The sequence below is a fragment of the Heterocephalus glaber genome, unplaced genomic scaffold (genome assembly GCF_053883595.1).
Source record: "Heterocephalus glaber isolate CG9 unplaced genomic scaffold, H.glaber_assembly_v1.0 deba00001428, whole genome shotgun sequence".
Lineage (NCBI taxonomy): Eukaryota > Metazoa > Chordata > Mammalia > Rodentia > Bathyergidae > Heterocephalus > Heterocephalus glaber.
In genome coordinates, this window is record NW_028258293.1 from 36,582,937 (window position 1) to 36,598,130 (window position 15,194).

Consider the following 15,194-nt stretch of genomic DNA (forward strand, 5'->3'; position numbering starts at 1 on the left):
GTGTAGGCTGGTGCAAGCACTGTGGAAATCAGTATGGAGATACCTCAAAGAACTAGGACTAGAGGTCCCATTTGACCCAGCTATTCCCCTGCTTGGTATCTTCCCCAAAGAATTAAAAGAATCATACCACAGTGATATATGTGTACCCATGTTCATAGCAGCACAATTTATAATAGCTAAAATTTGGAAACAGCCCAAATGCCCATCAACTGGAGACTGGATCAAGAAAATGTAGTTTTTTAATAAAATGGAGTACTACTCATCCATAAAAAATGAGAAAGTATAGACATTTATAGCTAAATGGATGCATATTGAGGCAATACTCTTAAGCGAAATAAACAGGACACACATGTGTAAATACTGAATAGCTCCTCTAGTGTGAGAAACTGAAAGTGCAAATAAGAACTAAAAGGTATAATAGATAATGTGAAATAGGAAGAAAAGGGGCAAAGGGGAAGTTGAAGTGGGAGGGGTTGGGGAAAGGAAAGAAAGGAATGGAATTAATATGAGAAAATGAAAAAAATCTAAACAAAATCTTTGTAATTAGGGAGGAATGGAGAAGTTGAAGGGAGGGCTGGCAAGGGTGACAAATAAGAATCAAGAGAGATTATGTAAAGGTGCAAATTTCCAATGATGAATGTCATTATATTATATACCTAAATTGTTCCAATAAAATAAAATTTTAAAAAAACATAAAATAAAAACTGAGAAAGCAAAAAATTATGTTACAAGATTTTAAAATATAAGACAACATTATTAGAGTAACTTTCTACTTAAACATTGCCATTTGCACTTTATAAAATGTAAGTTATGTTTCAATAAAAATAAAGAAAAAACAAAGTCACATATCTCTTTATGGAACAATCCAACATAATATTCTATACATGGATATAACAATAATTCAAAGCAAACATCTCAGCTCTAATCTTGTTTAATCTCTACAGCATTGACTGCTGTTCCTATCGCATTTTCTTTTGACTGCTTTTTGAACCCTCTCTTCCTGTTATTGTGGTTGTTATCTAAAATGTTCCCCAAAATACTTCATTGCATTGAAAGGTTGGAAACCATCTGATAGGCTTTCTGGGAGTGATTGGATCTTGAGGGCTTTAACTTCATCAGTGGATTAACCCCCTAAAGAATTAGTAATCTGATGTCACTGGGGAGATGAGTGAACCTTAGGTCCTTGCTGAAGGCAGTAGGACATGGGGGCCTGATCTTGGGCACCATATGGGTTTCCAGCTCCATCCTCCTGGGCTGTTCACCTTTATCTATGCTTCTTGGCTGTCATGAGGTGAGCAGCTTGCCTGGACCATGGCATCTGCCACCACAGGTCTAAGAATACCAGAATTGAGAGTAGTAAAGAGAAACTTCTGTGAACCACAGCACATTTCCTCCCCTTTAAGTTGCTTTCTCAGGTATTTTGTCACCATTAAATTCTGATGAAATCACATTCCTCATTCCCCTCCTATGTCATGAACCATTTTTTCCTAATATTTTCAATCATTTCTGCACTGCCTGAACCATAAGTGCAAATATTCTCCTAAATTATCTCTTGGATTGGTGCTGATTTAATTATATATGCTTTTATTAACTTCTAATGTCATAGTTGTAACTTAAAGTGACATGTTACTATAATTCAAATTTGTGCCTCCAACCCACAGCTACAATTCCAATTCCTCTCTAATTCACCAGTTTGTATATTTCCTAGGACATTATTCTGAGATAAAGTACAGCTAGGAATTCTAAGCAAGGTTCCCCAAAATGCATCGGACCTTGCTGTATGACTAGAACTCAATAAGCCAGACGAGACTGACATTAGTGCATGAGATGAATGTGTCCATCACAAATTCAGTGGGCCCAGACAGAGTTGGCAAGCATGGAACTGGTGTTTCCCTCAGCTCCCTCCTCCTCTTAGCTATCCACTCATTCTCAACTGTGATTTTTCTGCTTCAAAACCAGAGCTACATTTTCAATTCTAAATAATTTCCTATCTTGCCTTAGATCAGCAAAGACCAAAGGAAAATGCAGCCGTTAAACAAATTTCCCTTTGCTTAGCCTATGTCTCTAATACCCTGGTCTCATTTTTCACCAAACCAATTTTCTATTTTTCCCATCTGTTTCCTATAAATACATTTCTGGGTAGTTAAATTAGGCCCTGAAAATTAAAGCTCTGGTTTTTGTGGGGGGGTTACAATTACACTTACCTCTCAAAATTTTGTTCAGATTATTTGCCTTTGAATCAGCCCAATTTCTCCCATCACTAAAGAGCTGTGGTTATTTCTTAAGGCACCCTATTTTTTAAAGTTTCTTTGTGGGTAATGGCAGAGCAAAAATTGACTCTTTATTTTATCAGCAAACACTAATGTGTTTTTAACTAAAATTCATTAATGATTCACTTTAATGTAAATGTCTTTAAACTTATAATAATTAAAAACATATTCTGCTAATACCTATTTATGTATTTATTCATTCAAAAGCCATTTATTGAATTTATAATATATTGTAAACTATATAAGTTCTTAGAACTATTCAAATTAATTACATATGAAAAGTATCTGAATGGGTATAGGTTCTTAAGAGTTCAATGCATATAAAAAGGTACTTATGGTAATATATTTATCAGTAATAAGATTGTCTTGGTGATCAGATGAGAATACAAGTAAGAAAAGCAGGTAGACAGAGATGATGCCCTAAAAGAGAAATAATGTTTAAGTGAGTTTTTTAGGTAGAGCAAAAGCAAAGTCCATTTAAGGTGAGAAAGCAACATTCTTCGGCCACAGATACGTGCAGTGAACTCTTTAGGGGTATATGGCAAGGTCAAATCATTACCTCCCACTCAGGTAAATGTCTTCCTGATCCTTGATATTGACAAAGGTATGGACTCTGAAGCCAAATCTGTACTACTTAAACCACAACACGTCTTGGGATAGCTTCTAAGACCAGATGTGTGCTTTTCAATTAAGGTAGGAAAATACAATTTGTTTATGAAATAATTTTGACATAGGACATTAAGAAAGTCAAATCACTCCCTGTTATGATTCATATCTAAATGGCCCCTCAACGCCTTATGTGCACGTAGGTGGGGCTTTTGGAAGTTGATTGAATCATGGGTGTGTGATACACCTCAGTGGATTAGTCCACTGATGAGTTTATAGATAAATGTGATGTTGGGAGGGGAAGCCTTGTTGGAGGAGGTGGGTCACAGGGGGCATATACTGGAAGGATTTATTTCCCTTCCACTTCCTTTATTTTCTCTCTGGTTCCTGCTCACCCTGGGCTTTTTCTCATCTGTGAAGCCCCTCTGCCATGTCACCCTGCCTTGGAGCCAGCTGACTGTGGACTAGAAACTGTACAAATTGTGAGCCAAAATAAACCTTTCCTCCTTTAAATTGCATGTTGAGTTATTGTGTCTCAGTGATAACAAAGTAACTAAGATACTCTCCTTACATAGCTATAAAATTTAATATGAATTCAGCCACTCTGAGATAGAAGCTCTATCACACCAGGTGACCTGAGAGTTCACAGGGGGTAAAAAGGAGACATGCAAAGTAAAAGAGAAAAATGGGGACCAGACCACCAAATAAATGTTCCAGTCTTTCTGATACTCAGACATATTCTAGCTTCAAAGTTCTGGGAAATGTTCCTTTGACCTTAAAATAAATTTGTACTTTTTGGCTTAAGCAAGACTGAACTTGTTTCATCACTGGTATCTAATGAGTCCCTATTAATCTTGGTATCAAAAAGTTTGAGCCAAATATTTCAAGTTCTCTATGCCCAAAACTGGAACTAATTGATTACAAAAGTAAGTAAAGCAGAATCAGAATCATATGATAACCTAAAATATGAAATAAATATTTATTAAAACAGTGAGATATAAAGATGATAGATAGATAGATAGATAGATAGATAGATAGATAGATAGATAGATAAGTAGCTGGTAGATAGATGTGGAAAATGAGATAACCCATAAAGAAGAATGCCAAAGAATAAATATAGGTACTCCTTCACAGACATAGAGATTGATTCTTCCATCACCTTCAAGTGAGGGCTGACTTAGTAACTCAGTGCAGAGAATAAAATATGGAAAGGAAAAACCAGCAACATTAAAACAGAGAATCTGACAAACACGTCCTAAACTAACTGACCAATGTTAATGCCACTAGTGAAAAATCATGTTGATGAATTTTCCACTTGATATGATGTGACTACAGGTCATTAGACATTTATGATATTTCTCCTGAAACCCCAGGACCTCAGTCTAATCATGAGAAAAAGCACCAAACACACTCAACTTGAGGCAGACACTTCAAATGTCTTACCATTATTCCTCAACAAGGAAATATGAGACTCTGTTACACAAAGAGGACTAAGGATTCATGATGAATAAGTGCAATGGGATCTTAAAACAGAAAACTAACATTAGTGAAAAAACTGAGGAAATATGCACAAAGTATAACTACTAGTAAGGTATCAATATCTATTTCTTGCTTTTGATGTATATATCATGGTAATATAAGATGCTATGAATGGGGAGAAATGGATGGAGGACATGTATAAATGCTCTATTCAGTATTTGCAAATTATCTGAACTCTAATATTATTCCAAAATAGAAAAGGTAAGGGTAGAGTACAAGATTCACATAGAAGCAGCAAATATTGAGATCAAAGAAGTGAAGATCAAATTTTAGAAAACTTTCACATATAACATTGTGACAGCATATCAAAGAAGTGGAACTGCCAGACTTCTCTTTCAGAAGCATCACTGTGCTGGTTTTGCAGAAGACATATTGAAAAAGAGGTAACCTTCAGAGAGCATAGTTGTAGAGGCAGGTGAAATATTTCAAGGACTGAAATTAGAGTTCCTTTGTTTATCTGTCACTGCTCACTGAGATCAGCTCAAGAAACATTAACCCTCTAAACATATGTAACCAAGTCATAAGAACAAGTTTTCAGTAGCCAGAGAGACACCTGATATGTTGGGGCAGATCCTAGCTCTGAGACAGTATTGCTGACCTGAGGCCATTAAGACAGTTTAATTTTTTTTATTGATTTTGAAAAGCACTTCTATTCTCCTTTAAATATTCTTCTCCTTTTCCCCTTTACATTATAAAATTTCAAAGGTCCTTAGGGCTTTCCCCACATTCTTTTAAAATCAGCTTCCTTTAATGTTTCTTCCACTTAGCATTTAAAGTCTAGTAATATTTCAGGCACTGATGTTCCCCAAAGTCTGAGCCTTTATTATAGTTGGCTTTTTTCCTAGGATATGTTTAGAATAGCAACTGATCACAGTCTAAGAAGAGCAGTCAGGTCCCCCAGTGTGAAGCTAAGAAATTCAGCTCTGTTCCCAAACTCTTCTTTCTGTAGTTGGTTACTAGGTGTTCTGATCAATATCTGAGTAATTAAAATTTCTCGTGATCAAAGTTCTGACCTGTGAATTGCCCTCGCTTATCAGCAAAAATGGCTTGATCTCTTTGTCGCTGGCCACCTAAAGGTTTGTATAGAAATATCTCTAAGCCCTGCCTCCCTCCCCTGTCCTTCACTTTGGTTCATGAGTGTCTGCTGTGTCAGCAAAAACCACGTTATAAATGCCCTTGGTAAATCAACTAATCCCCTACCGACACTACTTCCTTTCCATCTTCTGTCTCGTTCCTCAAACACTTTTTCAACTACCATTTTAAGTCTTCTCATAATTTATTGATTCCAGTTGGTGTCTGACTGGTTTTTCTGATTTTGAATCTTTAAAAACTTGGAATTTAAATTCAATAACCTAACCTTGTGTGCTCTGTGTGTTTCAAAGGAAAATGTGTTCTTGGCTGTGTCCACTGAAATGGTGGCAGTCCTCTCTTCTTCAGCAGGAACTATCATCAGTCCGAACTTTCACCTTTTCATCTGTAAATAAGGGTGGCCTTCAGTGTCAAAACTTCCTTTGCTCTTGATCCAGTTTTTATTTTACATTTAACAAACAAAACCAACAGAGTGACTCCTACCACCACATACTGTAGAAAGTCTTAGGAAAAAGCAACAAATAGAAAGATGTCTTCTGTTATCATGGATCTCATATTTTCATGCTGGAAAATTTTTAGTTAAGAAAAGACTTGTACAGCTATGCTCTGACATGTAATAACTGCCTACCTAAGACAAAGTCTGGAAACAGTTACGAATTAATCCCAGTTCTCTTCTATGTTGAAGTTTAAGAAAACCACTGCCATCTTGGCATCAAACAAAAGTAAACAGTCACTCAAGAAGTGTCTGTGATTCCCTTGCCTCTATATCTCAGCCACTCTGAGATCATATATGCACTCCAATTCACTTTTTATATTGGGTTTTTGCACTTAAAATCCAAAAACATTTCTCTGATTATTTCTCAGTTCAAGAGAAAGAGAGAGAGAGACAGAGAGAGAGAGAGAGAGCATTGAGCTGAGCACAGTAGTGCATGCCTATAATCCCAGCTACTACTCAGAAGGCTGAGGCAAAAGGATTGTCATTACAAGGCCAGTCTGAGCAAGTTAGCATGATTGTGTCTCAAAATAAGAAATAAAAAGGGCTGAGGATAGTTCAGTAGAAGAGCACTTGCTTAGCATGCACTAGTCCCTGGGTTGAATCCCCAGTATTACAGAAAAATAAGTTGATTAATGTTGTTTTTAAATATACAAAAAAATATAATGAATGCTAGAGCAAAGGACAATTTTAAAAATTAGTGACTGTTTACTAGGTCCAAAATAATGTTTTAAGTGTGCTCTCCCTACCTCACTGCACTGTGTAGATATTACATGTGATAATAGATGTGAATAATAGTAAAACTGTTCGGCACTTAACAATGTAAGCACTAAAATGATAATTACAACATTTGAGTAATTGGCAATACTTTTAGTTCTATTGAGATGGCATAACAAAAGTTTGCCAAAGGTATTTTGAATGAACTACAGTAGTTAATCAACTTTTAAAAGCACAAAACTTCCCCATAGAAATTTTCTTAGATCTGATCTCCTCAGATCTTCTTGTTTTGCTTGCCCTTTTATTTCAGTGTAATTGAGCAGGCATCTCATTCACATCTACTTTTCACTCAGCATGAAGTTTCATACTGAAGCACAATAAATAATAAATACCAGTGTAATCATATCAAAGTAGAGTATGCATCAAAGACTAATGAAAGAGCTATTCAGAATTTTGCATAATCATATTAATCAAAGATAAAAGCTAAGGATAATATGTTTGGAAAGGAAAGCAGAAATATGCTCACATATACTATATTTTACCAATTATATGATTTTGTCATTGAACCCATAGGCTTTTATACATAGAATAAAATCATAGCATGTTACATTTAGAGAAAAAATACTTAGAAATTATATAAATCAATCTCCCACCAGATGAGTTTTGGAGAAGTCAAGCATATTTACCATCTCCAAACAAATATCAAATCAGTCATTCAAGAGTGAACACAAATCAGACTGGCTCTAGATAGGTTGTTCAAGGACACTGCCAGCAGGCAGTTGTGTTTGTATCTTCATCATTTTGCAAAAGTCAAGAGTATGCTTGCTATGACTTCAACACTCATGGAAGCTAGATTTTAAAACCCATCATAAAATGGCCAAAAGAAGTATGAACTTTGTTATAGGTTGTGTCTAGATGTTCCCCCAATGCCTCATGCAGTCATAGGTGGAGCTTTCTAGGGATGGCTGGATCTGGAGTGTGTTATGATGGGATTAAATATGTGTGTGATTTTTAAATTAGTCTACTAATTGGTTTGGCATAGTTCTGGGTGTAGAGAATGGGAAGGCCCACCTTGGGTGTGAGTGCTACCCACCCTAAGGGCATGAGGCCTGAATAGACTATAAAAGAAAGAAAGGGGGCTGTTGCCATTGCTTGGTGGTTACTGGTTTTACTCCCTGCTGCCTTCTGAATTTCATGCCAGGAACTGTTTTTTCTCCTCTTTGATGCCCCTCAGAGGGACTGGCCTTAACTGAGACCCCCTCAGTGTGAGAGTCTCATAAAGACAGCCTTAAACTGAAGCTTCTGTGGCTTTTTTGATAGAATCAGGAAGCAATGATAAAAGACAAAAGAAGTACATCTGTGCAGGAATTCACGTAGAGGAGAGGGGAAGAATAGGGGAAGGTCAGTGTGGTATGTTACCTGACTGACCTTAGGGCCAATCTAAGTGATAAATCTGAGTATGGTGAGGAGAGAGCTAGAGCTTTCATTCCTTAAGGCAAAATGTTTTGATCCTATTTGGACTTGTGGAGCTGTAGGCTATTTTTTAATCTCTTACCATGCATTCCAGGAGGTTTGGGATATGTGGCCCCAAAAGTCTCTTATAGCTGCATATCTATCTCATACATACCTCTGGCCAATGCCCCCTACTTTTCTTCTTTGTACCTCCTACAACTGCAAAGGCAAACCTCTTTATGAACAAGACTTGCACCTCTGTCTGTGCCCAATTCCAAACAATGCTTCCTCTCCAAGAATGTCATTCGTATTAAGTCATTTTCTTCTACTTTTGTCTCTTCCTCTCTCTTACACTATTCCATTAAACTAATTTTCAAACATATTCAGTATATTCCCCAACCCCTCCTTCAACCCACATCCATTCCAAAAGACCTCCATGTCTCTCCTGACCTTCACAGCCAATTACCAATTCAGTCTTTCTCCCTTTATCAATTATACATTAATGCCAAACCATTGAAATCCATTTTATTTTAGTTACACATGGGTCAGACCCTAAACTATAGCTATATCTATAAATTTTTCCCAAAGCTCTAAATCTATAGACTTAGGGTCATTCCACTAGGATGACCTCAGTTACTTCAAACTCAGCATATGTAAAGTCCAACTTCTCTTCTCCTCCTTGTGTGGCCAACCACAGGGAATGAACTACCAAGGCAATCTAGGCCTTTTTCTAACATGCCCATCAAACTCTTCCTGCCTCTCCCTATTACCTAGTTACAAAGCCGCTTCCATATTTTTAGAGATTTGTAATGGCAGCACTTCACTTCTCTGCACTAAAATGCTATTCAAGTCCAAAAGAAATACTTGAAACCTCCCACTCCTTATCATTCTCCCCACTTCTCCCATAATTTTCATATATCACTAAATCTCATTAAATCGACTTCTTAAATATCTTTCAGTCAGTCCACTTTTCCCTCTTGTAGTTCTAGTGTTCATGTTTAGATCACCATCTATTATATCTGCTTGTTAGTTTCCTACTGCTTCCGTAACAAATTGCCTCAAACTTAATGGCTGAAAAGAACATAATTTATTTTCAGTGGGTCACACTGAGCTAAAATCAAGGGATCAGTAGGGCTGCACTCTGTCCGTTAGTTTCTGCACCTTTGCCTTCTCCACCTTCCACAGCCCACCCACATTCCTTAGCTGTGATCCCACAGTGAAAATGCCCACAAAAGCAGGTAAATAATTATAGCATGAAATTAACTGGGTAGATTTTCTGCTTTAAAAATTTAACATTTTCTGTAGGATGCAGAACAGATTCACACACTCACAACATATTTTAAATGTCCAAGACTCAACTAAAAATTACTCCGCATTTAAAGAACCTAGAAAGGATGAACTCTCATTCAAAAAGACAATCAATAGATCTGAAGGTCAAGATGACATAGATATTTGCAGGTGTCATCAAAAGAATTTAAATAGGCTATCATAAAAACACTCAAATGAGTAACTGCAAACATTCTTGAAATAAACATTGAAATAGAATAGTTCAGCAAATAAAAATATATAAAGAATATTAAAATGAAAATTGGATACCTGAAAACCACATTTACTTAAATTAAGAGGAAAAACAAAAACTTTACTGTATGAACTCAATAGACAAATAGAAATGACAGTAAAATGTCAGTATATTTAATATAAATCAATAGAAATTATGTAATGTAATAAACATTAAAGTGTGAACTAACCTCTGGAATTTCAGAGATATTAACAAAAGAGCTAATATTTCTATTACTAGAGATCAAGAAGAAGAAAAGAAAGAAGATAATACTGAGAAAGTATTTGAAGAAATAATGGCTGAACACTTCTAAAGAAGCTGAATAAGTATCACTTGAAGGAGAAAGGGAGGGAAGGAGGGGAAAAATCAGTAAGAAGCTCTTTATTATGGAAGCCAAAATACCACATTCAGAAAGAATAATTGTTTTCAAATATCAATGAGCAATAAAAGTAGAGAAGAAAATTTAGAATGGTCATTTACATAGTATCTAAATGTCTTAATATTTATAATTTTTTAATTACAAAGAAAATAATGCAAACTTTATAGTTGAGAATTCTGATGTGTCACTTTAATCAATGAATTAGTACTAACATCACCATAATTTGGATGAGCTGACATTCTCTGCCTTCTGATAGGCTATACAAGAATGACCCAGTGTCATACCATTAACATTGCTATTAAGAATATACAACCTGGGCCAGGGATTTAGCTCAGTGGTTCCGCTGCCTGCCTCACAAGTGCAAAGTCCTGAGTTCGATCCCCAGTACCAAAAAAACAAAAGGAGAAGAATATATAACCTGAATCAAAACATGACAAAATTTACATGCATACAGATTGAGAACATCTTTTAAAAAATAACTGGCTGGTGTTCTTCATAAATATCAAGACAAAGACAAAATTTGTGGAACTCTTTCAGATTAAAGGAGAAAAAGGAGATAGGGTAACTTAGTGGAATGTACAAAAGATTGTATCTTGCACTGGGAAAAAAATAAAACCATGAAGAATGTTAATGAGACAATTGATGGCACTTGGATTTATACTAGTGATTACATAATAGTGTTGTATTATTTTTTACATTTTCTAAATTCAACAAATATAACTTCTACTTATACACAGGTAATGTATGCTAAAATATTTAGAGATAATGGGGCATGATAACTTTCCAACTTACTATGAAATCATTCAGAAAACAAAATGTGTGTGCACATGTGTGAGTGATAGAAAGTGCATTCCTTTTAGTAACAGCAGAAATATCTATCATGTCCAATTAGCTCTTGAATAACAAAGAAAAATTAAGAAAAGAAACTTAGTGGAACAAACTGAAATCCAGGAGACCAGATTGCATTTAGACAGCTACTTATTAGCTTTATAGAAAAGTAACAACCTCTCATAAACTCGCTGTTTTCATTATAAAATGACATGCAAGGTTATTTATGAGAAATAAATGAAGTAACAACTGTAGAATTGTAAAATTGTCACAAAGTTGATAAATAATACATTTTAATCAAATAAGTTGCATAGGGATACTCTGAAATATTTTATATATTGTCTCAACATTGGCACACCTTAGTAAATAGAGCAAATATTAGTTTATCTGAAAGAAGTAGAGAGTAATCCAATAGCAGGAGACTTTAATACCCCTCTTTCAAAGATGGATAGACAATCCAGACAAATAAATCAATAAGAAAACTTTGGGTTTGAATTACACAGTAGACAAAACTGACATAATATACATACACAAAACATTCCCACTCCAAAAGTGCAGAATGCATATTCTTTTCAAGTAGACATGAAACATTCCATAAAGCGGGTAATACATCAGGACACAAAACAAATCTTAACAAGGTGAAATCATGTCAAGTGTCTTTTTTGACCAAAATGGTATGAACTTAGAAATCAATAATGAAGAAAATTAGAAAACTAACAAAATACAGTGAAATTAAACAACACATTCCTGGATAACCAATAGGTCAAATAAGAAATCAAAAGAGTCATTAAAAATATCTGTAAAAAATAAACTACAAAGGAAATATAACATATCAAATATTACAGCAAATGAGATTTCAAGAGGGAAGTTTATAATTATAAATATGTTTTTTTAAAAGAAGAAATGATCTCAAATTAACATCCTAACATTACACTCTAAGGAAAAAAAAAACACTCTAGGACAAAAAACAAAGTTAGCAGAAGGAAAAAATAATAACATTAGAACAGAATAAATCAAATGGAAAATAGAAAAAAATTTCAAAATCAATAAAACTAAAGTTCTTCTTTTGGAAACAAAATTGACAATCTCTTAGCTAGACTAAGAAAAAGAGAGAGAAATTCAAACATATAAAGTCACATATGAAAGTGGAGATCACATAGTGAACACTTCAGATATAGCAAGGATCACGAGGAACTACTGTCAACAGCTATATTCCAACAAATCAGCTAACCTTGGGAAATGTATGAATTTCTAGAAGCACACAACTACCAAAACTGAATCATAAAGAAATAAGATTCCTGAACAGACCAATAACAATAAAGAAATTGAAGGTGTAGTTAAAAGCCCTCAAAAGAGCAAGATGGCAAAATGTGCCCCTTCTCCCTTGCAGGAACATTAATTTGAACAACTTTCCAAGCAAAAATTAGTTCTACAAGAGATAAGGACACCAGGTAGAGATCATAAGACTTGTAAGTAGCACAGAAAGGATGCATTGAAGAGGGTAGGAAGGAGAGTTTTACATTACTATGTCACTCTGCCAAGCCCAGGTACCTCAGCATGGAGAGGGAGACTGTCAGCTTGGGGATAGTAGCGGGAGGCACCAGACTTCGTCTCAGACTCCAAACCAAGCCTGCCTCATTAACTGCCCCCACCACACATATAATAACTAAGCACAAGATATTCACATCATTAGCCATTTGAAAACTGTAAATTAAAACCACAATAAAATACCAATAGACACTTAGGATGGCTAAAATATTAAATGTTGGCAAGAATGTAGAGAACCTGGATTGCCCATAGATTGCTGGTGGGAATATAAATGGTACAAACACTTTGGGAACCCATTTGGCAGTTTATTTAAAAACTAAACATGAAACCACACACAACCTAGTAATTGCTTTATGGGCATTTATTACAAAGAGGTGAAATCTTATAGTCATGGAGAAAAATCTGCTCCCAAATATTTATAAAAGATTGATTTATAATAGCCAAAAGCTGGAATCAACTCAGATGTCCATCAACAGGTGAATGGTTAAGTGAACTGTCACATATTCATACCACAAATATTAGCAGTAAAAGGGCATGAACTTTAGATGCACACAACAAAGTATACCAATCTCTGAAGAATTACACTCAGTCAAAAAGCCAATTCCAAGTTGCATACTGTATGGATGGAGAACAGATGTTGCCAAAGGTTAAGTCGGGGAGGGGGAAGAGTAGTAGGAAAGTCAGGGTGGATATAAAGGAATAGTAGGAAGGATCCTGTGGTGACAGGTAAGTCTGTGCCTTGACGGAATCTGTACCAGTGCCCACCTTGTCATATTGCACTGTACTTTTGCACTGCTACCACTGGAGGAAACTAAGGAGAGTCCTTGAGATCTCTGCACTATGTCTTACAATGGAATCTATGCCCATGTCAAAATAAAAGATTTGATTTTTTAAATGTTATATAATCTTAGGATGATAAAGTCAATATAAAGCAAAAAAAAAAAAAAAAAAAGAACCAGGAAAAACTATCACTAGGTAAACCTACTGTGTATCATACAGGAGTCCATAGGAAAGGAGAGGATATAGTTAGGGAATTTCTCAGAGAGAAGTAAGTTCATTTAATCTGCTCCTTGAAGAAAGGAAGTAACTCAGAAAACAGTGAGGAGAGAATTTTTATGGGAAAGCAAATTAAATAATCTGTTCTTGTTTGTTTGCTTGCTTGCAAAGGAAAGAAGGGAAAGGAAAAATTATGAGAAAAGGAAAAAATGCAAACAAAGTCTATGTAAATAGGGAAGGGTGGGAGGGGGTGAAGTGAGCACAGGGAATGGGGAAAAAATAAGAACCAAGATACATCATGTACAGGTACAAGTACCCTATCATAAATGTAAACATATTGTACACCTAAAATGTACCAATAAAAGAATTTAAACAAACAAACAAAAAAGAATTGTGCTTGGGAAACGTAAAGGAGTTGTCTTGAATTACTTGGTAATGCATTATTACATTATTCTTTCCTTTTCCCTTCCCCTCTCACTTCCCCTACCACTTTGGACCTTTTCTTCCTATTTCAAATTATCAATTATTTGTTTTAATCATTTTAATCCTTATTTACACTTTCAGTTTTTCACACTAGACAAACTATTCAGTATTTACACATGTGTGTCCTATTTATTTCACTTAAGAGTATGGCCTCAATATGCAAACATTTAGCTATAAATGTCTCTAGTTTCTCATTCTTTATGGCTGAGTAGTACTCCATTTTATAAAACAAACAAACAAACAAAAAAAAACCACTTCTTTATCCAGTTTCCAGTTGATGGCACCTGGCCTGTTTCCAAGCTTTAGCTATTACAAACTGTGCTGCTACAAACATGGGTGCACATATATCGCTGTGGTATGATTCTTTTGGGAAGATCCCAGGCAGGGGAATAGCTGGGTCAAATGGAACTTCTAGTCCTGGTTCTTTGAGGTATCTCCATACTGATTTCCACAGTGGTTGCACCAGTCTGCACTCCCACCAACAATGGAGAAGGGTTCCTTTCTCCTCACACCGGGCTAGCATTTGTTATTGGTTTATTTCTTGATAGCAGTCATTCTTTCTGGGGTGAGGTGGAATCACAGTGTTGTTTTCATTTGCGCCTCTTGAATGCCTAGTGATGTTAAACATTTTTTCATATGTTTATTTGCTGCTTTTACTTCTTTGTCTGAGAAATATCTATTCATTTCAGATGCCCATTTTTGAATTGGGTCTTTGAATTTGAGGGATCTGATTTTTTTCAGTTCTTTATATATTCTCGATAGTAGTCCTTTATCTGAGGTACAGCTGCTAAACTTTTTTTCCCACATTGTAGGTTGTCTCTTAGCTCTATTCATGGTTTCTCTTGCAGTGCAGAAGCTTTTTAATAAGATGAGATCCCAGTTGTTGATTCTTTGTGCTAGTTCCTGTGCTACTGAGGTTTTGTTCATAAAGTTTTTTCCTATGCCAATGTTTTCAAGAGTTCTACCTAACTTATCTCCCAGCAAGTTTAGTGTTTCAGTTTTAATATTTAGATCTTTAATCCACTTTGGTCTTAGTTTAGTGCATGGTGATAGATATGGGGCTAGCTTTAAACTTTGGCAGGTAAAATCCAGTTTTTCCAACACCATTTATTAAATAGGCTTTCTTTCCTCCAATGAGCATGGTTGGCTCCTTTGTCAAAGATGAGATGGCTGAGTATCTGGAGTTGTTTCTGCATCTTCTAATCTATTCCACTGATCTTTGGGTCTGTTTCTTTG